This window comes from Ochlerotatus camptorhynchus, unplaced genomic scaffold (assembly GCF_037179485.1).
Source record: "Ochlerotatus camptorhynchus isolate MF236.1 unplaced genomic scaffold, CSIRO-AGI_Acam_v1.1 ptg000201l, whole genome shotgun sequence".
In the NCBI taxonomy this organism is placed as follows: Eukaryota; Metazoa; Arthropoda; class Insecta; order Diptera; family Culicidae; genus Ochlerotatus; species Ochlerotatus camptorhynchus.
In genome coordinates, this window is record NW_027040691.1 from 1,754,651 (window position 1) to 1,780,664 (window position 26,014).

At 40.5% G+C, this 26,014-nt stretch overlaps 1 protein-coding gene across 1 annotated transcript in view; it reads left to right on the forward strand.

Annotated features, from left to right (window-relative positions):
- Rsod (Related to Sod) overlaps positions 1 to 26,014 on the forward strand; it is a 342,433-nt gene that overhangs the window by 263,144 nt on the left and 53,275 nt on the right. The window lies entirely within an intron of this gene.

Sequence of the window (26,014 nt, forward strand, 5' to 3'; positions counted from 1 at the left end):
AAAAATAGCAATCAGAACTTGTCTCTTGTTTTGAAATAACGATAGTTAATACCTACGTTACACAAAATTTAATTGAAAATATCATCTGGGATACCTGATTTGAGAAAAGTCTTCAATGAGATCGAACAAACGTCTTCACATGTCCTAACCGCTTCTGTTCTAGTTGGAGAAAGGGCGGTGTACGGTGGTGTTGGGGGGGGGGGGGTTTCAATATATATATATATTTAAATTTATGTCATAATCCTTAATCTTAAAATCCGAAAAGAGGGAGAATGCTATCCCAGTAACTTAATATATTTTCAATTTTTTTATTTCTTCTTGAATCATTTGAACAACAACAATTATAATTTTAGGACCCTACTAGATTTGTATTTGTTTATGTGCGCGATCTCCAAATGTTTCGAAATCGGTTAACGCTTCTGGGATAAATAAATGCCATAAACATGAACTTTTCCATCAGAAGGAATAAAGTTTGAAATTGTTTTAGACATTTCGAAATTCAGTTAATTGAGATAAGAGACAAATTTTTAAGATTTGATTGATTGAAGAATCTTCAAGACTGTGAGATTTAATGCAAATTTCAAAATCATAGGTCAGATTGCTCAGATTCTGAAAAACTGAACTGAAGAAAAATTTTAATTCCTGTAGCTGAATTCCGGACATATATTTAATCGAAAAGAAATAAATTTCTACATATATCTCTTATGGAAAAATGTCTTTCGCTGCTGGGCCTTGAAAAAAATAATAATCATAGCTTGAAGAAATTTTCAATATTCTGGAACGAAGATTCATATTTCCAGGGCTGGTAACAGGTCACTTTTTATTGACTTTGTCACTATTTTGAAGCCAGTCACTAAAAAGTCACTTTTTCACAAAATGTTTAAATTGAGTACTAGGCAAAAAGAAAGTCTGCAGTAGTTTTAACAAAATATACAGATCTGTTAAAAAATTGAAAATTTTAACCAGGGTGACCAGTGAACCGCAAAACGTTAGAACACCAGGAAAACTATTTGGAAATGCCTTCAATTTCGATTTAAAAGAGAATTTTGAAGGATTCTAGGGCAGACACCAAGATATATCAGAGAAGAATACCAAAGTACAGACTACGAAAGTCTCATGTAAAATTAAGTGTTCTGTAAAATTCTCTATATAGTTAAACTTGGCTTAACACATACGAGCGTCGCTTTTGATAATTGTTTAAATTATTAGAGACGCAAAATTCAGCTCCGAAACAATTTTGGAAATAATTCTAATGTAATTGAGACTGCATTTTAACGAGAGTTCTGAGAAGAATTCTATGATGATTGAATGAGGATTCTAGGTCCAATTCTAATAATAATTCAAAGTTAGTTCTGAAATTTTGCTTAAGGGAGCTCTGATGAAAATTCCATGAAAATCCCGTTAACTACAAAGATGGTCTCTGCGGATAGTTCTAAAAGAATTCTGGGGTGATTACGGACGATACTTTGAAGAGAATTCTAAAGAGTTTGAAATAAATTCCGAGAAGAATTCAAATGGAATCGAATTTTGAGGATTCAATCTCAAAGGAATTCTGAGAAGAGTTTTAAAGTTTGTGATGGATTTTTGTTTTGAGAATTCTGAGGAAATACTATGGGGATTCTAAGGAGAATACGAATTGAATTTCCAATTGAATGCAAGGGAGAAGTCCAAGATTATTCTAAGCAGAAATTTATGAAACTTCTGAGGTTAATTGCATGGAAATTCTAAGGATGGATTTATGGAAGGAGCCTTCAGGGAATTTCTAAAATAATCAATAAAAAAATAAAAAATAATCTACTTTAACTAATCATGTGTTATTACTTCTTGCGTAAATTTAACGATTTACATAGTCGGAGATGCTAAACGTCAAATATCAGACTTAAAGAAGAGATTTTATACGACCGAGGAGGAGATTCAATTATAGAGTTGATACTTCTGTTAAAGTACGGCAGTGTGAAAATTGTTTATCAAAGTAGAAAGCGAGCAAAGGACAATTTTGAGGAAGGTACGAAACGGGTAGTTGTTTACGTCAGATGGCGACTTGAGTGTGAAACAATTAATAGAACTGTTTCCGCACATCAGAGGTACACGGCGAATGAGAACGACTCAAATTTGAGTTTAGTTCACTCATAATCGCCAAAAGTGCAGGAACTCAGCGATGAGTAAAATTTGTCTTATGGTTTCCTGTGGAAAACCTAAAAAATCTGCCGGAAAATGAGGAAATTGACGAAAATTTTATTCAGTCTCGGAGTAGTAACAATAGACTGAGTGAATCCAATCTTTACTTTTCTCAAAATCGGGAATTTTTCCCTGGAAAATCCTGGAAAAAACCTGGGAAAACATGAGGCAAATTAACTCATCGCTGAGTTCCTGCACTTTTGGCGTTTATGAGTGAAGTAAACTCAAATTTGAGTCGTTCTCATTCGCCGTGTACATGAGCAAATCGGTGATCATCCCTTTTGCCAGTGGTGGCAGGGGGAAACACCCCTCACCATCCCTCATTAACGGATGAGCTTGGTAAAGGAGATGCTCTACCCTATTCGTACCTTCCTCAAAATTATCCTTTGTTCGCTTTCTACTTTCTATATGCAAATTCTACACTGCCACACTATAACGGAACTATCAACTCTTTACTTTCATCTCCTCATCTGTCGTATAAAATGTCCACTTTAGTTCTGATATTTGATGTTAAGCGTTTCCAACTACGAAAATGATCTTTTTCAAAGAAATTTTGTTGATTGTTCTGCAAAGAATTTCAAGAATGCAATATTATGTTTGTAAAAGCTTATTTGCCTCTAAGTTGAAGGGAAGGGGAATTATTCTAAAAAAGTTCTTGAGATAGTAATATTCAATTATTAGTAAATTATCAAAGTTATCTACCTAGATATATCAAATATTTGGAGATTTCGAACGCAGGTTCAAATTCAAGATCATAAAAATAGGAATTACTATTTGCTAGTCATCATGTGTAACTTAAGCAAAAGTAAATTATTCAAATCACTTCAAATGCTCTTCACAGAAGTTTCCGTTGTGAGATTCGATTAAATTAGAGGAATTTATGAAATTTGATATTGAGTTCCATGACATAAAAAGTTTATTTCAATATCAAACCGTATTTGAATTTCTATGTTACCATATAAATGGTTACTTATTTAGTATTTACAAGTCACTATTTGGTCACTATTTCCATAATTTTAGTCACTAAAGTCACTACTATTATATCGCATCAGCGCTACCAGCCCTGTATTTCGGATCTTGAAATGTTTTCCATGATCCCACATTTGAAAACAAATATCAATGTAATGGATCTTAGAAAATTTTCAAGGTTCATGGGCTCGAAGAAAATATTCATGAATTTCGTGGCATTACCTTGATAATTGCTGCAGAATTTTAGCCGAACTTAAAGGGAATTCTAAGGTGTATTCTAAGAGGGTTCTGACTGGTATCCCATTTTAATTTTCAGGAGAACTTCAAGTAAAATCTGTGAAATGCTTCCAAGGTAATTCTGAGGACCTTTTGATTCCTGATGCTCAGTGAGAAGAAAATTCTAAATGTTAATTAAGTATAATTAATAGTTATAAGGGATTTCTGCGGATAAATTTAACGGGAGATCGAGGCATATTCTACCAGAGAAGAGGAGAAAACTTAATGAATACCAAAGAATATTGACTAGAAATTTTGAAGAGGGTTGAAGGTGAATTTTAAAAGAATTCCAAAGGAGTTCTGGCTATAATTTCAGAAGAATTATGAGGAAAATTCGATGGAAGATAATTCCAAATAAAATCTAAGGTATATTACAAAGGTATTCTGGTGAGATTTCTATTGGAATTCTTTGGAGAGCCAGACATGAACTCCATGGAGTATTCGAATGCAATTTCTATATAAATTTTAAAAACTGAAAGTGGAATTCCATGAGAATTCTGAAGCATATTTTGAGGAATTCTTGAGCAGATTTCCCAATCAGACTAAGGTCTTGTTGTCCTCTGCTGTCCGAAGAAGTCGTCTCCACTCTACTCGATCCGTGGCCACACTTCGCCAGCCTCGTAGTCTGCGAAGGGTCCGCAGGTCGCCTTCTGCTTGGTCGATCCACCTTGCCCGCTGCGCGCCTCTTCTTCTTGTTCCTGTTGGGTCGCTTTCGAGAACCATTTTCACTGGGTCGTCTTGCGGCATTCTCCCAGCAGCTGGTGTAATTCGTGCTTCATTCGCCGCCGCCACGTTCCGTCATCCATCTGCGCTCCACCGTAAATGGCACACAACACCTTCCGTTCGAAACCTCCACGAGCATAGTCTCGAGGCCGTAGAGTATCACCGGTCTAATCAGCGTCTTGTAGATAGTCATTTTCGTGCGGCTGCGAATTTTATTCGACCGGAGCGTCATCCCGATTTCAAAGTAGACACGATTCCCTGCCATAATGCGTATTTGAATTTCTCTGCTGGTATCATTTTCGGCGGTCACCAGTGAGCTCAAATACACGAACTCATCATCACCGTCAATCTGAACTCGGGGTGGGAGGCTAACATTGTCTTCTCTAGAACCTCTTCCTCTCATGTATTTTGTCTTCGATGCGTTGATGGCAAGTCCAATCCGCCTAGCTTCAGCCTTCAGTCTGATGTACGTTTCCGCTATCGTCTCAAAGTTCTGTGCATTTATGTCGATGTCATCGGCGAAGCCAAGAAGCTGGATGGACTTCCTGAATATCGTGCCACTCATGTCTATCCCAGTTCTTTTGATCACACCTTCTAACGCGATGTTGAATAGCAGACACGAAAGTCCAATACCTTGCCGTAACCCCCTTCGAGATTCAAAAAGTCCCCGATGCTCGAACAACGCACATCACTCGATCCAATTGCGTCAGTTTATCCGGAAATCCGTACTCGTGCATAATCTGCCATAGCTGATCTCGATCGATTGTATCGCGGGCACCCATGAATCCCGCCTGGTATTGTCCCTCGAACTCTCTTGCAAATGGCGCCAGGCGGCGGCATAGAATTTTAGAGAGTACCTTGTAGGCAGCGCTCAGCAGTGTGATTGCGCGGTAGTTGCAGCAATCCAACTTGTCGCCACTTTTGTAGATTGGGCATACGACACCTTCCATCCACTCCTTCGGTAATCTCCACCTCCCAAATCTTGGCAATTACCCAGTGCAGCGCTCTAGTCAGTGCTTCACCACCGTATTTTAATAGCTCACGTGGTAGTTGATCTACACCAGTTGCTTTGTTGTTCTTCAGTCGACCGATCTAAACCTCAACTTCTCGAAGATCATGGGCCGGTAGCCTGTCGTCTTCTGCGCGTGCTTCAAGATCTGTTGCCGTGCCACCTTCGTTTTTTGCTCCATCACGTTGAGATAACGTTGTATAATGTGTATATAAGATGGCGCAACTTGATCATTTTCATTTTAGCGCCATCTAGTAAGTATATACTGGCATACAGTATCCATAGTTTTGAAAACCTTGTATTCTTGAATATCTTTGCAGAAATAAGCAACATCCTGTATTCTTGGGATCTTCTGATATAAAGATATCCGAAATCAAAATACGCCACTTTGATAATTTAAGCAGAAACTATATTAATTTTACTTTACAAAACATTTGAAATTTCAGAAATCCTTTGATCTTTCGCTGGGATATGACAATTTTAATTTGACGTCAAATTGACCCCAAGGTACAGGACAACGTCAGTTTTTTTCTTTTGCACTGACGGATTGTTAAGCAAACCAAGCAAACAGAATAAGAACGTTGAAGTAGATATAGGGTATCCCAGAAAGTATAAGCACAGTTTATTATTGAAATAAAACAACGTTATGTTAATGAACTCCATTTTTTTATTTCATATATGTGTTCTCTATTAGGTACTGCACCGTGACGTCATAAATGAACTCAGTGTTAATCGGCTGAACCTATTTGACAGTTCAGTGGTACTGTTTACAAGCACTTAGCCGTTTTTTTCGAAAAAAAAATATTCTAAAATTTCCGAACTTTAACTTGAAAATTGTCGAGGAACAGCGCGTTGAAAGGATGTTGCTCGTGGACATTGCAGAAGACTTAGTGTGGTTTACGTCTCACTGCAGTCTGAAAAATTATCGAGAAAATCCACCCAGGAAAAAAAGTGACTAAGTCCACGTAAACAGTACCACTGAACTGTCATCTGCCCATGAACTTCAGCACAGATTCCTTGGCAATAATTTTGGCCAATTTTGACCAGTCTTTTTTTCAAATATTCGATTGATTTCACAACCTTAACGTGTTTCCGTAGATATCCCTTGGAAAGGGTCCAACAAGTTTCGATTGATCGGGCCTCCGGATTCATCTCTTCTGGCACGTATTGCACATTGTTTGCTTTGTACCAAGCTGCCGTGTTTTTCGAGTAGTGTATTGACACCAAATCGGACCAAAATAGTAGTGGGCCATCATGTTGACGGATCATGGGCTGCAGACGCCGATTCAAACATTCCCAAACGTAAATTTCAGTGTTCATCGTCTCCTTCGTCACAAATGGCTTTGACTCCTTGTCACACTCACAAATCGCTTGCCAAACCTTGGCTTTCTTACCAAATTTTTCGGTAAAAACTGACTGATCGGCATCGTCAACTTCCTGACCATTACGGACTGTGTAGTATTGGTCTTCCGGAAGCGTTTTGTAGTTAAATTCGACGTATGTTTTATCGTCCATGATAGCAAATGCCAATTTTCCACACAGCTTACGAGCCCTCGGTTTAACGGATGCGGCTTATTTCTGACTCCATTTTGGCTTCTTCTTCTTCTTCTTCTTCTTCTTCTTCTTCTTCTTGAACGTTTTCAGCCCGTTTCTTGCCTTGGCACTTTGAACGGTACTCTTCCATGTTCTCAGTTTTTGGCCAAATCTCGAACAGAGGCACTTTTCTTATTGACGAAAGCTTGGTGATCTTCTGGTCCTCTTTTCGGTCCACCGATCCCTGTTTCGATGTGTCCTCAAAGGTAACTTCTTCATCGAACTTCCGGATGGCGGTTTGGACTGCTCCGATACTTACTTCCTCCATTTTAGCCAACTTCCTTACTGATTGCACTATCTGTTTGCGCTTTTCCGGAGAAATGCCTCGCATTTTGATGATTTTGAAAAATTTTGGTTTAAATACAGACATTTTGAAAATATGTCTATATGGACCATAGCATGCTATAGGTAGGTTTTTTTTTTCTACACATATTTTTACACGGTACGTATCCCCGTGTAAAAAGACCTGAGTGTATAGAAATGCAGGCGCCGTTGGTAGTCTTGTCACTATTATCAAGTCATAAAAAGTAACAAGGACTAAAATGTGATCCTTTGATTACTGGAAAATCCTGATGCTTGGGACTAGCAATCATCCTCAATGTGTAAAAACTGGTGATCTCAAAATAGGCAATACCAGCGCCATCCTCTGCACTTCCACGAGGAATCACTGGGATGTTGGGTAAGAGGGTTGGGTTTTCAGTTACAAGATTAAAAACGTATATTAACAAACTTTTAATTCACCTATTCCTTTGCAGTTAAATTGTTCCGTTCAATTTTGGCAGTAAGTCCGAAAATTTAGTGTTGCCAAAATCGAACGGTTTTTTTTTTTTAAATTCAATTTATGATTTTGTTGACTTCGGACCACTGCGAGGCATCGCTATGACATTGACGTTACTAATAATAAATCTCTTATTAAAAGTTGTAATCACAAGGAGCAAAAACACACTATTTTCAAATTCCGTTCAATCTTGGCTCGTTGCCAAAATTAAACCCCGTGCCAAAAGCGAACGGTTTTGTGATGTTGTTGCTAAAATCGAACTGTTAGTACGCCCGTCGATTCGGCGAACCCCTCGTAGGTCTGCGGATCGTAGGGAGTGAACAACGGTGGCTGTCATCGATCTTGTCATGATCGATACGCCATGATCGCAATTTGTCACCCGATGATGATTGGCGAAACATGAACCAATGAGACAAAAGAAGATACTAGTTACATGCTATTGTGAAGTTAGTCTATTATTAAAACCTAAATTTGTCTTATAATCTAGTGCTAAAACCTATGTTAACCTATCTAGTGGTTAAATCTTTACCGTTAATACTAAGTTCAAGATAAAGTTACAACTACGGCTAGAAACTAAGGAGAAATTAGTGCTATACTATAAATACTACAAACAACTACTAGATCTACATATTACAAAAGTGAACGATAAGAAACAAAAATTAAACCAGGGATCACCCGTTTGCTTATAATGCTTAATTTATATACCAGCTAAAGCTGCGCATAGCTACCCAAGTAACCAAAAGTTCTGATAAAAGTCTATTTGCCTCATTTTTAAGTCGTTATAAGAACTTGAAAGTTCCGGTACCATAATTGAAGAGCATTTTAAGCAGCTTCTGGCGGAACTTGAACGGAACTTATAGAAAATAATTTTAAAAAAATCGAGAAAAAAAGGTTTTTGTGCTCTACACCAATTCTATATTTAGTTCGCACTTTTGTGAAAGTTATTTCTAAAGGCAGGTATTAATATGTGTTGATTTATCAGCATTAGTAGTAGAATTGGAGCTATTTGAAGAATTAAACCCAGTACTTTTCGTGAGAGCCCCAGCACGAACCGCTACGTCATCTGAAATATATTAAAGTGAGCTGTTGTCCCGCTTACAGATGATTTCAGTGCCAGCTGACTAACTTGAACTTTTACCTCATTATTCTTCAGCTCCATCGATTTGCGTTCCTGCGTGGTTGTGATACAACCACGCTCGGCATATTATCCTGTAGTACGAATTGGGCGTGCACCATGCAAGTAACTCATCGCTCCTCACGATGATGGGATATGGGGTGATGGTGAAGGGATATAGAAAACGAATAAAAGAACAGAGAGAAAGGTATTAGTATTGGTTACATTAACACCCCCCCCCCACTCCCCCCCACACACACACACACATAACGAAAAAGAAACATTGATGCACAGACAAACAGAAATAACATATTTAATATTTCTCTCCACAAAACATAGTCACTAAAACACTAACGCCATCTGTTGAGTATCATGTATACGCTGAATAGATGGCGCTAGTGTGCAGACGTCAAACGCAAGGGAACCGACTGTGCGCGCCACAGGTGGCGGCACCACCAACCAAACCAAAAAAAAAATTTGTTCGATGAACAAAATGCGAGTATTATGTCTGTTTGTCTGTGATAGATGGGTTATTAGGAAAGTACAACTCCATTATAACTATTAGTGCAATGGATGAACGTTAGTTCCGGGGTCATGTTAGTGTTAGAGTTTTGTTAGTATTGATCAGTATCCAGCCCTGTCGGCCCCTCGAACACTAGTCGCAGGCAGTTGTTGTTAGGACCTGTCACTGCTACTATGTTAGAGGTGTGACCCGTCAAGTTTCGAAGTGCAAAAAACTGTTAGAACTTCTTTATAAATTAACTTTACACTCAAAGCAAACTATTTACCTTAGCATTACCAAAGCGAATTTAAAATTACTATTTTATTTTATGCTAATATTACGGCTCCGTGAAATTCCCTCCCCTTGGCTAGTTTTTTAACCTGGACGTTGGTGGGCGGGCCTAATCTTATGCTTCATAGTGGAGCGTTGGAGACGGTTGGTTTAGGTCCGGCATCGTTGGCTCATGCCGTGACAGAATAGCGTCATGAGCATGCGATGAGGATTACTGAGCTTCCCCTCTCCGATGAACCATTGCATAAGAGACCCAAAGTTCTAGCCTGAAGTGATAGTATCACACTTGTTACTCCTTTATTTGAAAGCCGCGTTGTAGCACGCTTACGTATAGGCACTGACGTTGGGTGCGATACTGGCGGGTTTTGCCGCAAATCACTCTTATTTTATTTATTTTTACGCAGATAGATTTATTTGGGTTTGCAAGGGAATTATACTGTTGAAATATTTCAGAAAGTGCCCAACAGTGCTCCTTCTACTTGCGTGACAAGCTTTCGTTGTTGTTTTCATTCAGGTATTACTTAGGGAACAATGTTAAACACCATTTTTGTACATGGTATTGCAACTAATCTTATATGTGCTTATATTTGGGATAAGTGTTTGAACTATGGCTCGGGATTTCCACTGTGGCGTGCTTCTATTGTGACATAACTATACGTATTTTTGTGGTGCGACATAGTGGAAACGTGTGAGCGTAGTTTGAAGCATATACCCTATGTAATTTAAAAATCAGCTAGGAAACTAACTTCAAAGTGAAGCATTTTAGTCACTTGAAGGTGTCACCTGGAACGAACTAATATATATTAAATATAGATCAAAGCCAAAAACAACTTGAAACACGTTAAATTTTAGATTACATTCACAAGTGCAGGTACTTAATAAAGCATGGTAGGTAGATTAGAGATTTCAATTATTTACGCATATTTCATAATCATCAAACGAACATAAATAAGAAAATGTAGACAGCCTAGTAGTATTAAGTGGATTAAATGAAGAGTTAGGATGCGGAGGGTCCGCTTAGGGAGGCAACTAGCCTTTAAAGCAACTGGCAACTAGCCTTTTCATGTATTGTGTGTTTATTTTGATTATTGCTTTAAAATATCAATTTGGTATATATGTGAAAGGATGAATCAGTTGGAGATGGATTTTCGGTTTCTTTACATTTAGCATCACTATGTGTCATTTCCTCAAAACCCCCCAATAACCGGCCTCTTCAATCCCTTCCTTTTCCCATGGCGTTCAAGTGGTCCGCATAGACTATTCAGCCATTACCCGTCCTTTATCCTCGGCTTTGGATTGACTTGCGCTCCCATTGCCCCACCAAACGCTGCAAAATGAAAATGAAAATGAAATATTACGGCTCCGTGAAATTAACTCGTTGAACCGTTCAAATCAATGAACTGAAGAAAAACTAAAGTTTTAACAAATTGCAAAAAAAAAATCATACGACACTTGACAAATTATTATCAAGCCCCTCATCCTTGGACAGGGAATTAACGTACATTAAATTTTGTTACTAATAAAGACTTATGTATGCGGATTGCGTCATGTGGTTTGAAAGTTCTGACAGAACTTTATTCGAACTTTATGGAACTTGAAAGTTCTGTCGGAACTTTATTTGAACTTTATGGAACTTGAAGGTTCTGTCGGAACTTTATTTGAACTTTAGGGAACTTGGAAGTGATTTTAATCGTTGAATGCGGAAATTTTGGTTACTTGCGTAGGGATGCTCAAGACGCATTCGAAGTATTATGTGGAAGAGAAGTTGAATTGCTAAAAGTAAGTTGAGTAGGGTATTTAATTTCACACATGTTTAATTTATTAATTAATCCATCTAGGAATTTATAACCTCCCTATTACCACAGGCAAGCAGACATATCACTCACTATCACATTCATCGCAAATAATGTTTTAGTTGGGAATGTGCTTGCATTTGTCATGGTGGCGCCACTGAAGCATTGAGAAAGCCACCACATTTCAAACTTATCAGTGATGTCAGTTCTTTTTCACGTCTAGTTAGAAGATGTCAGCTCTTGAAAATGACTGGAGACACATACCACATCTGACGAATACAGAAAAAAAAAGTTGTTGAATATTACATCAAAACTGCTGCACATTAGTCATTCCGTTCCTAATATTACGTTGTACAATGTACACAGAGTTAGAGAACAAATCATGTTGATGACTGTAATATTCAGTCAACTTTTATCAGTTATTGATGTTCAATACTTCACCATGAATATTATTGATTGATACGTATTTTTTTTTCCCTTCTGTGTACACATTAAAGTGATGAGCGGTGGTAGAAAGGGCAGCTTCTTAGTCTTAGCTTCTGTGAATTTTTCTTACGGATTCGTATTTCTGCAGAATTCAATCAATTCAATAGATCTTCGGAAAATTTCGTAGAACCGACATCACTGACTTCCATCTGTTTTGTTTTTATTCAACACAGCTGACGCATTGACGGAACGAGGGAAAAGCAACTAGTGGAAAAATTTCATGAACGAGGGATGCTCCGGTTACAAAACAATGCTTGGGAATGTGGATGATAGCTGGTGCTAGTGCGCATGCAAAATACGCTTGACGATATTTTTGAAGAATTTTCTTCTAAGAGTTATGTCTGTTTGTCTGTGTTATTACTCTCGGTAATAAACTTTAATGAATTCGGTTAATTCAGGCGACATCCGCAACTATTCTTCCAACACTAAATCAAACGACTACTGTACAAATATTTAAATTAAATAAATGTTAAGCTCTCACCAGATTCTGCAGTTGTTTGTGACCATTCAACACTGTTGACCATCATAATCACAAGTGTTAATAAGTAGGAACGAACTCACCAAATGAATCCATGAGCAATGTCAACAGAATGAAATTGCATGGCGCTACTGGTACTTTCATGATCCACCTTTCTTGCTTGAATCAGGATGATATCCACCTGGTACTATTCAACAGAATTAACATGCTACCTCTCCTTGAATACATCCCGATTCCTAGTGATTCCTTTTCTTCAGGAAGAATTTCCTGTAGTCCTGTATCTGTTATCTTTTTGTAATTTTCACATTTTGATCATTTAGATCAGGTACAGCTAATATGAAATATCACTACAAGAGTCCCCAGGATCAGCCCTTGTGGTTCGCTTCTCCGTGACGTCGTCGCAAACGAAATAACGTCGGGGGTTCACTGGAGGAGTTTGTTTTCGGAGCTGCTGCTCTCTGAAGCTCTGAAAAAACTTCATTACACGGGTTTTGTTGAGAGTCACGGAAAGACAGCCCCAAACTTGAATAACTTTAGAAATCACTATCAGATTGGTTTCTTATACTGTTTTAAAAATATGCCGAAATCGTTTCTCCAAAAAAAATCACAGCCAAAAGTGAATGCTAACTTCAGATATTGACGTTAGGTTTAACAACGAAAATCTTCATTCCACTTAACCAAATTGCATGTATCATAAAAAACGACCTTATTTGGTCTTGTGCTGAGGATAGTGGAGTCAGATCTGATGTTGCAGTTCGGGATATTTTGGCTAGACGCGATCTGGAGTTTATGAAACTCATATATGTTTACTTTAAGAATATTAACCTTAGATTGTAAGTTTGATTAACCTTGTGTTTAGTTTGTATTTTGTACGTGTGGGTTTTTTTTATGTTTGTTTTCAAGATAAATAGAAATAAGTTCATGTTTTAGGATTAATTAAATATTTGTATCGTAAACCACATTTCAAACCTTTTTCTCCCTTTTCCCATCCAAAAAAATTGTAAATCTCCACTAACCTCGGGACAACCGCGAGTATCCGGTCCAGCTTCTTTAACTTTAAATATAAGACATCAATAATGTATAACGAAAATGAAAACTCAGCTCTGTAAAGTTTATTCGATTGAGCCTGTACAAATAAAGTAATTAATAAAAAAAAATAAAAAAGCGACCTGGTCTAGTGGGGTTTCTCGAGCTGGTTTGAACCCATTTTTTTAAATTAAAGTGTTATGATTTTGACGTAGGACTACGTCTTTGATTTCTATATGGGGGTACACTTTGTGAAAACCGAAAATGGAACATGTAACAAATTAAGAAAGATTTTGAACGTTAATAACTCAGATGCCCCTGGTCCACTTTCAATAATTTTATCACCAATCGATCAGAAATATGGCTACGCATCGATAACAATGCTTCCGAATGTTGATTTTCAACAAGAAACTATTGAAAAACTGGTAAATGACTGGTAATTGTCCAAAAGCGTCGAATTAACAAACAAATCCACCAATTACCTACATGCATATGCTGCTTCCCCAGCACAGTCGTCAGAGAGTAGTAAGTAGACGAAACAAGTCGAAGTGGCATTCGCCTCCGATCCTCGGGCGCGTGCAAATAGGGAGGATGGAATTGCGTAATATTTTGCACACTCATCGCCATATTCAGAACCAAACGCAAATTCTTCAAGATAACCACCATCCGTCGTTTGGCTCGCCATGACGGTGTCTGACGTATCTCTGGTCTGATTTAAGAGGTGTGCTGAAAGTGTTCCTGAAAAATGGGATCCGTGATGCTGTCACCTACACTAAACACGCCAAGCGTAAGCGGCCATGGATGTCATCTACGTTTTGAAGACGCACTCTGCTTGGTTTCGGAGGTTAAATCATCATCAACTTTGGCAGCAAAACGGCTCTTTTCAGGGCCACCAATCTTATTACAGAAAAGAGTAGGAATAGAATTCATCTGCCTGTTTGTCCATATTCAGAACCAACGACCACACAAAATGCTCATGTGATCAAACTGGACGCAGTGGTACAAATTATTTTGATCAACCTTGATTAACTTTGAATCGCCACGGCCGGATATTTTCGATATAAGAAGCAACAATCTAGCATCTAATTCGACGAAGACGGCAGGAAACATTTGTGAAGGCGAGTTATTTACGAAAGAGAGTGTCGATGAAGAGAATCGATCAATGTAGATAGGACCTATTGACGCGAGATTTGTTTTCCGTACTGAGCTCCAATGCTACCGACGCCAGGGAGGCAGCTCCCACACCTGGACCCAACATATCGACCCATCAACTCAACCGGGGACCAACGGCTTTACTTCCCGAAGGAAGGCGTGATCAGAGATGTTATGCCTTAGAACATGCCGGTGGCGCCGACTGAGATTGGACCCAGGCCTGCTGTGGTGACAGGTAATCATGGTAACCACCGGCGCCGATATCTTTCAAGGTAATATCACGGCGAATGAGAACGACCCAAATTTGAGTTTAGTTATCTCAGATATAAGAAATAAAGTGCAGGAACTCAGCGATGAGTAAATTTGCCTCATGTTTCCCAGATTTTTCAACGATTTTCCAGCGAAAAATTCCCGAATTTGAGAAAAGTAAAGATTGGATTCACTCAGTCTATTGGTACTACTCCGAGACTGAATAAAGTTTTCGTCAATTTCCTCATTTTCTGGCAGATTTTTTATGAAACCATGAGACAAATTTACTCATCGCTGAGTTCCTGCACTTTTGGCAATTATGAGTGAACTAAACTCAAATTTGGGTCGTTCTCATTCGCCGTGTATGCAAAAGGATAAAAGCCAGTGTCGCTACTTGATAGCAAACTACTCATAATGGGAGGAGTCTTTGTAGCTTTTATACCACTTGGTTGCACATAATTCTGCTTTAACCTGAAAAGATATAAAAGAGCGCTGCTGTGTGAAATTAGCTCATTCTCTGCTTGATCGTCAAGCAGTTCAGTTCGGTGTTAGCTCGCTCTCTCGAGTTGTTTGAAAAGTTCATTGCGATAGTGTTCGCGCTCTCTCTTTCGCGGTTTGTCGTGCGTGTGTGTGTGCCCCGTAATGGGGAAGCATCGGTCGCGAAGCCCGGCGAAGGTCCAGAACCCCGGAGAAGGAAGCTCCGGTGTGCCTACCTCGAACAGGTTTGCTGTTCTCCCCATGGATGGGAATATCCAGCCAGCTGTGTTGGAAAAACGCAGTAAGAAGAGGAAGAAGAATCGAGGCCAGTCCGATGTCACTGCGACGAACAACAGCGATGTTGGAGATTTCGGTGACGCTGCCGAAACCGTGAATACTGCCGAAATGAGCACGGCAAAAGTGAAACTACCTCCATTGGTAGTGAAAAATGCCCATCTTAATGTGCTCATTGCGGATCTAGCGACGCTGGGTGTTAAAGCCGAATACAAGTTGGGCAGAGTCGGCACTAAAGTGATGCTCCGTACCAAAACGGAGTTTGACGTGGTCGTCGCCCACCTGAGGACTTCCAAGGTGGAATTCTTTACCCACGACATTCCCGGTGAGAAGCCGTTCAAGGTCGTCATCAGGGGCCTACCAAACTTCGACCCGAAGTTTATCGAATCAGAAATCAGGGACCGGTACAAGCTGGCCCCAAGTGCCGTGTACCGAATGACAAGAAGAGACGAGAATGTGAAGGCGTATCCGGATAGCCTTTTCCTGGTACACTTCCAGAAGGGAACGGTGACGCTCAACGCACTGAAAGCCATCCGGTCCATCAATTCCATCATCATTCGCTGGGAGCCATACCGTGGCGGCCATCGCGATGTGACTCAGTGCCAGCGGTGTCTGAACTTCGGACACGGTACCCGCAACTGCAACATTAAGCCACGCTGCGGAAATTGCGCTCAAGACCATGCCACCTCCGAATGTGCTGCGGATGAAGCTGTGGCGTCCAAATGCGTCAACTGTGGTGGTGCTCACCAAGGATCCAACAAGCAGTGCCCTAAACGCGAGGATTTCAAGCGCATCCGAAATCAAGCGTCCACCAACAATCAACCAGCACGAAGGAAGGATAAGGCCCTGGCTTTCAGGACAGAGGACTTTCCACCTCTTCGTGGACAAGCAAATCCCAGGGTGCGATCCGCGCCCCCTCAAGAAACGTCTGGATCTTCTGCTGGACAAAGCTCTCCATCCCCCCCTGGATTCTGGAGGCAACCAACAGCTCAAACAAACAATCCCGATCTGTTCTCAGCAGACGAACTGATGGAGATTTTTATCAACATGACCGGTGCTCTACGTAAGTGCCGCAATAAGCCCGAACAGATCCAAGTGCTCGGTAAGTTCATCATCCAATATGGTGTCTAAACCGCTAACCATCGCTACCTGGAACGCTTGCTCTGTAAGAGCTAAACAGATTGAGCTTGCCGACTTCCTCCGCAAGCATAGCATCGACGTGGGTCTTCTAACCGAAACCCACCTAAAGTTCGGTGACAGCTTCTGGTTGCCTGACCACAACATTATCCGGCTTGATCGCACCAGCTCCAGGGGGGGTGGTGTAGCGGTCATCGTCAGAAAGGGAATCAAGTTTTGCACTCTGCCCCACATCCGCACTTCTATCATCGAGGCCATTAGTGTGGAGGTGGAATCACCAACTGGAAACGTCCGGTTCATCGCTGTTTACTGCCCACGCCAGTGTACCGCAAGCAACGGATTAGGAATCCAATTCAAAAAGGACCTGACCGCCATCACCCGTACTAGCTCCCGATTCATCGTTGGGGGCGACCTGAACGCCCGCCATGAAGCTTGGCGGAACTACCAGAGGAACCGAAACGGATGTCTATTGTTCGACCACGCACAACATGGACTGTACACAGTGCAATTTCCGGACGAACCAACTTTCATCTCTCCGGCGGGAAATCCCTCCACGCTAGACTTTTTCCTGTCAAACATCGGACTATCCAAGCCGGAGGCGCACAACGATCTCAGCTCCGACCACCAACCGGTGGTGACTGAAGTCGGTGTCAACGTGGTTCCTGCTAGAGGCTGCCTGCGTAAAGACTACCACCATGTCAACTGGGTGCAGTACGGTCGAATGGTGGACAGCAACATCGATGAAAATCCACTGCTCGACACCGTAGATGACATCGACCGGGCGTTGGAAGGACTCCAACAGGCCATATCCGAGGCTGACGAGACATGCGTTCGACAAGTTCCTGTGAGGGGTAAGTTTGTTGCTATTGATTCCCACACCCAATTATTGATTCGATTGAGAAATGTGCGTAGACGCCAGTTTCAGAGGACTGGAGACCTGGGCAAAAAACGTGAAATGGCCGATCTGAACAGGCAGATTGCTTCCAGAATGGACTCACTCCGAAATGAAAGTTTCGGGCGTGTTGTCCAGAATCTGGACGACCGCTCCAGACCATTCTGGAAGGTAGCCAAGGTCCTGAAAAATCATCCCAAACCCGTTCCACCTCTCAAAGTCGAAAATGATGACGATCGGCTTTTAATTACCCCACAGGAGAAAGCAAATGCGATCGGCAAGCATGTCGCTTCATCGCATTTGCTTGGCTCGACTATCCAAAGTCCGCTCGATGATCAGGTTGCGCAATGCGTTCAAAACCTAGATGCCTCCCCTTGTGTCGTGCCTCCGGCGGATATGATTACAGTACAACAAATTTGCTCAGCGCTGAAATGCACCAAGAACATGAAGGCTCCCGGGTTTGACGGTATATTCAACTTGATCTTGAAGAGACTCAGCATGAAAGTGCAGTCTCTTCTAACCACTATCTTCAACAGATGTTTGGAACTGCACTACTTTCCAAGCATCTGGAAAGTAGCAAAAATCATACCGATCCGCAAACCCGGTAAGGATCCAACATTGTCTTCAAGCTACAGACCAATCAGCCTCCTTTCAGCGCTGAGCAAATTGTTCGAGAAACTCATTCTCAATCGTTTGCTCAAGTTTGTCGAGGAAAATAACATTCTCCTTCCGGAACAGTTTGGATTCAGAAAGGGGCACTCCACCAATCATCAGCTAGTACGGGTGATGAATAACATCCGAAGTAACAAAGCTGTATCCAAGTCCACAGCCATGGCCTTGTTAGACGTTGAAAAGGCGTTTGACAATGTTTGGCATGATGGACTTGTGTACAAGCTTTGTAACTTCAACTTTCCTTTACATCTTATTAAAATCACCCGTAACTACCTCCAGCAAAGGTCGTTTAAGGTATCGTTGAATGGTTGTCTCTCAGACACGTTTTCGATCCCAGCAGGAGTCCCGCAAGGTAGTCTGCTGGGCCCCTTGCTTTACAGCATTTACACTTCCGACATTCCTCCCCTCGGCGACGGTTGCGTGTTTTTCCTGTTCGCAGATGATACCGCAATAGCCGTCAAAGGAAGGATGCCTCGCGAAATAACGAACAAACTTCAACGATGCCTTAACGCCTTTGCTGATTATGCCACCACGTGGAAAATCAAAATCAATGCCACCAAAACACAAGCGATCATGTTCCTCCATCGGCAATCGCCCAAACTGAAACCGGCTCCATCTTGTACTGTAATCATGGATGGCACAAGGGTTGAGTGGTCCGCCGAAGTAACCTATCTCGGGATGTTGTTCGATGAAAAGCTCCTCTTCCGTTCGCATGTAGAGAAAACTGTAGTCAAGTGTTCTACCTTGGTTAGGTGTCTGTTTCCGCTGATTTGCCGCAGATCCCGCCTCTCAAGGCTGAACAAACTGGCCGTCTACAAACAAATCATAGCACCTGCGATCCTCTACGCTGCTCCGGTGTGGGAATCATGTGCACAGACTCACAGGAACAAAATCCAGGTCGCTCAGAATAGAGTGCTGAGGATGGTTCTTGATCGTCCTTTCGACACTAGAATAACAAATTTACATGAAGAGGCAGGCATTGCCAAAATAGATTCCAAAATTAACGAAATTAAGACTAAATTTGCACAAAAATGTAATTTATCAGAACATGCTTTGATAAGCAATTTGTATATAGTTGGTTAGGTGTACATAGTAGTTGTAGGTTAGTTGTAGTTGTAAATAGTAGTTATAAGTAGTCTCCTTTTTCAAATTTTCAAACAAACCAATCCCACCAAGGTGGTCATTCTGTAAAACAGGCCTGATAGGACTAGGAACTGTAATTAATAATAATTCAAATTTCACAGGAACTAAAGTTGAAAAGACGCATCTGTGTCACTTGATAAGTTATACATGTAAACCACACAAATTCAAGAAATATAGATCATTTAAGTAAAAAAAAAAAAAAAAAAGAAATTAGCTCATTTTCGCTTCGGATGGCGTGGTGAACAGCAATGCGCCAAGCGTCATCGCAAAGTTCTTCGAGATAACCGCCATCGGTCGTCTGGCTCGCGTACACGTGTACACGTATCTCCGATCTGATCTACGAGGTGTACTGAAGGTTTTCCTGGAAAATGAGGTCCGTGATGCTGTCACCTACACTAAACACGCCAAGCGTAAGTGGCCATGGATGTCCTCTTCAATAAAACGGCCCTTTTCAGGGCCATCAAGCTTACATCAGTAAAGAGTTGGAATAGAATTTATCTGAGCTTGTTTGTCCAGAATCACAACCCACAACGACTACTCAAAATGCTCTCCAGAGTTGTAATCTTGTAACCAAATTTGGAATCAGGGGTGCAGTGCAAGTGATTTTGATTGATTGTCTTAATCTTAAATTTCTATTTGAAAAAGATTACTACAAATTTGGTACGCCTACAATTCAAAAACGGAAAGAGTTGAGATAATAGATAATTGATCAATTAAAAGAACGAAATGCTCTTTACATTTGTTCTGTCCACTAGCGGTCCTACGTCAAGCTTCCGTTCGTGCCCCTAGGCACAGACCCTTATACTTTTTCGTAAAGTTTCCTATCTTCAGGGTTTTGATTTCCAAATCGTCAATAATAATTACGTGTACCGTAGGTGGAGGTGACAATAGGCCAAAAACTCAAAAATTTTCATTTGCATTTTAGCATGGAAAACAATTTTAAGCATGTGAATATTTTCATCAATGATATCTTTAGGACTGTGATCCTAAGGTAACATTGGGTCCAAAAATAAATTTGATTAAAATATCTTAAAATATGGTACTGTAACGTAGCTATTACGAGTACACTTGGTTATGATCATAATTTACTTCGTATGTATGGCTAAAGATCGTGTGTTACCCCCGTATATCCACGTACAACTGTGTCCAAACTTTTGTTTACCGGTGGACATTAAAAAAAAAACGTATTTTTGCTACTATTTATGACACTTAGCTTTACAGCACTATTTAAATGAAACAACTCATTAATGTTATCTACACTTTACACCAGTTGTTCAAGAAACATATCACTGAGATTATTAATCAAACGAATTTCATAGAAATATCGTATGATTTTTTGCGACAAGATTTTATGTTGAATTTCATACGACCGAACTATGAAGAACTGTCAGTTTTTTGTCAATCAGCCATCGTATGATTTTTCATGCATATAACTATGAATCTCAATACAAATGAACGATAGCTATCATTGGACATTACGAACAATTTCATTTGTCATTTCGTATGAAACTCATAAAGGATATGAATGAAAAATATAGTTTGAGTTGATTAAATACTATATTAGTGATGGTGACGATTAGTACTTGAGTGATTTGCTTAGTTTAATGGCTTTCTTAGTCTTAATCTCACTCTAACGACAACAATTTAATCTGCCCGACGTTTCGGCCATGGACCATAAACTAAAACCTATGACCGAAGCGTCGGCCAGATTAAATCGTAGTCTTTAGAGTGAGATTAAGACTGAGAAAGCCGTTAAACCAAGCAATTATTTATTATATTTATTATATTGATTCTGATGCAATCAGTGTGGGTTCTAGATTGGCAGGTACAACTCCGGATACTGGAGGAAGTTCCTCGGAACCCTCCAAATTTGTCGTTGCATTAATCTTCGTCGCAGTCGGGGATGCTACTCGATCAGCCGCTGCAGCACTCTGTCAGTTGAGGCAGTTGTGTTGACTGGTGAACCTGTTGAACCCCCGGAAACGTTCACTGTGATGGTCACCAGTACTTGTACTCGTATCCGATTCCTGTTCAAAATTTTTTACTGTTGTTAAATTATCAAAACAAAAACAAAACATAAATCTGACACTTACCCGATCCGGTTGTCACTTCCGACCTGCTGTTGAAATCGATAAAGTAGAAGCAGCTGCAGCAGCTTGCTTAACTGTCTACAAATGTAAATAAAGTTGTAAACTACAATGAAACAATACGAATTAAATTTACTTACAGGTTTACGGAGCCTTGAAGCTGGATCCGCCATCTTGTGTTTTGTTGTTGTTTTGATTTGCACTGTCGAAATAAATTCCATACGATCATCGTATGATTTTTTGCCGTAAGCTGAACCAAAATAATTCATACGATGTGTTTATGAAATTTTTATGTTTTTCGTATACCTTTTGTTGTATCAAATTATGAATACTATAGATGGAGTATGAAAACATAAGATAATTATGAAATTGATTCAGGCTTGTATTTGCATGCATTCATACGATGTAGTTTATGAAATTTGTAGGGATAATTATCTCAGTGTATTCTAGTCGTTATTTTCTGTACATTCAAGATATTAGCATCAATACACATTTTTCAATGTTGGCCCAATGTCACCCCGCCTTACCGTATATTAAAAGCATTTCCACTTCTAATTACTATTGTTAATTTCATTAGCATGATTGAGCAATATGTATACATATTACGAGAGCTAGATTTATTGTAGAATAAATCTCATCACTGGATATTGTTCAACGGATTTATTCCATCTATTCAGAAAAATGCCAAATAATTTAATAACGGTTGATTTACACCAATTTGTCCCGGTAAAATTACCAACCACTGCATCCATCCGAAACCGATCGCCATTAATTGCAACAGAGTCACCCCGTAGCCAGCGCGATATTATTTAATAATATGAATTCCTGAATGACTCATTAACGCTCGATGGATGTAATAGTGTGGCGTGAATCTGCGGCCAGCCTGATTGAATGAGATCTTCGTTACAAAAATAATACTCATCCGTCTCTGACCACGCAGAAATTGTTCAACAACAACTACAGCCAATATACATTTATATTCATACACATCCACCCAGAAGGCGGCAGCCAGTGCCGTCGAATTCGTTCGCTTTAAAACCGTATGTCTGCAGATGTTGGGTGGCCGCAGCAGATGGGTAGATACAAATAGACAGACTCTAGTCAGCGGAATTTCGGAAAATTTATCTCATTTGCTGCGAGACGACCAAATTAATTCGTGTGCTCGCGCCGCGATTCCTGCCAAATTATTCCACGCTCAATCCTGCGGGTCTCCAGGTCCAGCAAGTGGAATGTTGCACCTTGCAATTTGAACTCCGGGATTTAAGCTACCCTGACGTAATCATCCACTCGGCGAAAACGATCGGTGTTTTTTTGTTGCTTCTATCCTGTGCGCTTGAACCTATTTTTACGTGCGTGATAATTTCCCGTGTTTGTTTCTCGACCCCAAAAACTGAAAAAGCGATTTCGCCTCTTTACAACTCTAATTTTATCTCTCATCAGTTCAACCGCGATAGCACGAATAGCACAGCCTAGCTCTGGTTGGTTTGCTTTTCGCCAAAAGCCAATCCAAATTTTCCGACCTCGAGACGACTCTCGGGGCGCGTTACGGGAGGTGAAATTTTGTTTACTTCTGAATGAAAGATTGAACCTGACGACAGCGTCGACGGAGGCACACGAACACTACAAGAACTCGGTCGGAACGGGAAAACGGGGTGGGATGATGTGACTTTTGTAGCAAAATAGTTTGAATAGCATGAATTTTATTTGAGGATGAGTTAAGGTTGGAAACTATTCTGGAAAGGAATAGAACCAAATGCATCGAATTCGAATGCAGAAGAAAGATCGACGTCGATCGAGATGGGTTCCCACGGTAGTTGAGAGCATTTAAATTTGGAATGTCTATTTCGGGATATAGGTCGCATGTAGAATAGAAGAAATGACGGTGAGAGTTGGGGAGGCAAATAAGTAGGTTCTGCCCGAGATGTGACCGCTTTTTCCGAGTGCGCAATTTTGAATTTTTCTTGGTCGACAAGGACTCTTCGTGGTGATCGAATTTCAATACAATCCATCCAATGGTATGACCTTGCTTTCTTGTCTTTACTAATGTGTGAATTTGAAGCCATGAATCATAAATAGGGTTGTCACAGTAATTGGGGGGTTTTGACTTACCAAAGAGGACTTCACGTACGTCTCCATTTGATTAAGAAAAAATGGTATTATTTTTTTTCATCAATCCAACGAATATCATCCTGCCAGTGGTGGATAAACCAGTTTTGCAGTATGTAATTCTCGGAAAATCGACGATTTTACATACGCCAAGTGACTAAAAAAAATTCAAAAGTGAAATAGACCTCTTCAGATTCGGTCCAAATTTGGAGGGGAAGTTCAAATTTTACAAATCCAAATTGTAGTGCTGGTCAGAGCACCTCTCGGTAAAGGGGAGTATTGTTTAATATCTCCAGAACGAATGAAGCTACAGATAGCATTCGGTAATGTTTTCATAATATTATAAGTCAAACATCTAATTATGAAACTTTTATTTGTGTACAGTTTGGTGAATATGTTTAATGCACGTTTGAAAACTTCAAACGTAATTTTCTCCTAATGAGTATAATTTAATATCCATACTGGTGGCACCATCATATTCATCATCCTTTTTTACATTAGAAAATCTTCACGACAAAAAGTAGAGTCGAGGAACTCCTGAAATCGACGGATGCTGGACGCAGTAAAGAAAGACGCACCAACCGTAGCGGAGTTTCAAGACTTAGATGGAAAGGCAACGAAGGTGATCATCTCCTTCATCCACGATAATTTACTGGATTTGATACGTGAAAAAGAAACGGCCAAGGAAATTTGGAGCACTCTGGAAGGAATCTACGCCAAGAAGCTGGTTTCGTCGCAAACGCTTATTCCCAAGCAACTCGCTAAGCTGAGAATGGCCAAAGATACATCAATCAAGGACCATTTGATGACTTTCGACGAAATTATTCGGAAACTGAAGTCAGCAGGAGCAAAACTAGAAGAAAGTAATCTGGTTTCGCAGCTTTCCGTAACCCTCCCGGGATCCAAAGACCCGTTAGTCACAGCGTTGGATAACCTTGATAAAGATAAGTTGAACCTCGATGCCGTTCGAGAGAGATTGTTGGCAGAAGAAGTGAAGAAAATCTTACCCAATGAACGATGAGCACAAAGAGAAGCCGTCAGCGTTTGTTGGAATCAAACAGAAACCACGAAAGTTCACTGGTAAATGCAATCGGTGTCACAAGAATGGACATATGATTAAGGACTGCAGCAAGTGGTGGAAAGGCTGTTGCGTTCATCTGGTAGCGGCGATCGAAGAAAAGTTATCTTCAAGCTGGACTCAGGAGCTAGTGACCACCTAGTGAACCAGAAGGGATATTTCGAATCTCTTAAAAGGATGAAGAATCCCGTCATTATATGTGTTGCAAAAGATGACCAGTCCACAACAGCTTGGCACAACGGAAACATCGTCGGAGTCAACAGTCTCGGTGTTCAGTGTACCATATACAACGTTCTCTATGCACTAGATTTGCGAGCGAACCTTCTACTATCGGTGAAAAAGTTGACTAGAGCAGGTGTCAAGCAGTGCTGTTCATTCGATTGAAGATGAACCAATACAACCATTGAATCTATTCTGTGAAAACGAATTCTCACATGACCAAAATTTGAAGAGACCCTTTCTCATTCGAACCTCATCATCACTGTCAATTGAGTCACTCACTATCATTTGATATACGACAATGGAGTATGGAAGAAACCCAGCAAAATGGTCCCAAACAGACAAGTCGACCCGATGTCGGATCAATGTAAGGTAAATTTAAGGTCGATGTCGACGCAATGTCGTTTTGTTGTCGGGACAATTGTGGGTTTGTGTCGGGTTAATGTCGGGTCAACATCGGGTTGGGGTTTGGTAGAAGTCAGGTTGGTGACGGGTTGTTCGCCGGAATGTCGATCAGAGCTCAGTTTATGTGTAGGTTACACATATATTTCACCATTTTCAAGGATTTCTACAACTATACCGTATGCGCGATAATGTTTGCACCATTGAGCAATGTCAAAATTTAAAAAAATATCAAAAATTTCGTTTTCGAGTTTTTTTTTTTATTTATTAAAAAGAGGGATGTTTCTCAGAGCCTTAAACTATGTTAATCATCGATCGAGTTTTCACTTGCTGCAATTACGGCCTCCACATGCTTCCGGAATGCACGGCAGGTTCTAATAATGTAGTCTGAATCCATTTCTCTCCTGGTACGGGTCAATTTTTGCCTGAGGCTTGCTGTACTCGGGTGGCGTTTAGAACAGGCCTTGGCCTTCATGACGCGCCATATTGAGTAATCCACCGGATTAAGATCGGGGCTGGATGGCGACCACATATCCTTCGCCCAGAACTGAAGATGTTCATGCAACCACTTCTGAGTGCGGTTCATTTGGCTTCAGACCGTACAAAGAACAATCCACGGAAGATCATACTTACTTAAAATTCCGATGTAGACCTCCCTGTTGACCTTGTCGCCTTCTGGAATGAACGCCGGATCCATTTTTTGTCATCGCAAGCCACCAATCCAAACACCATAACGCTAGCAGGATGCTTGGTCAAATACACGTTCTTGTGCTCGTCGGCCACGTCTTTTACCGGAAGAGAACTAATATACCGGTCGGTTCTGGAATTTGATACGGGATCGACGGTAAACATGCTCCCGTCGGTGAACAGGATTACCGGATTTTTTCGCT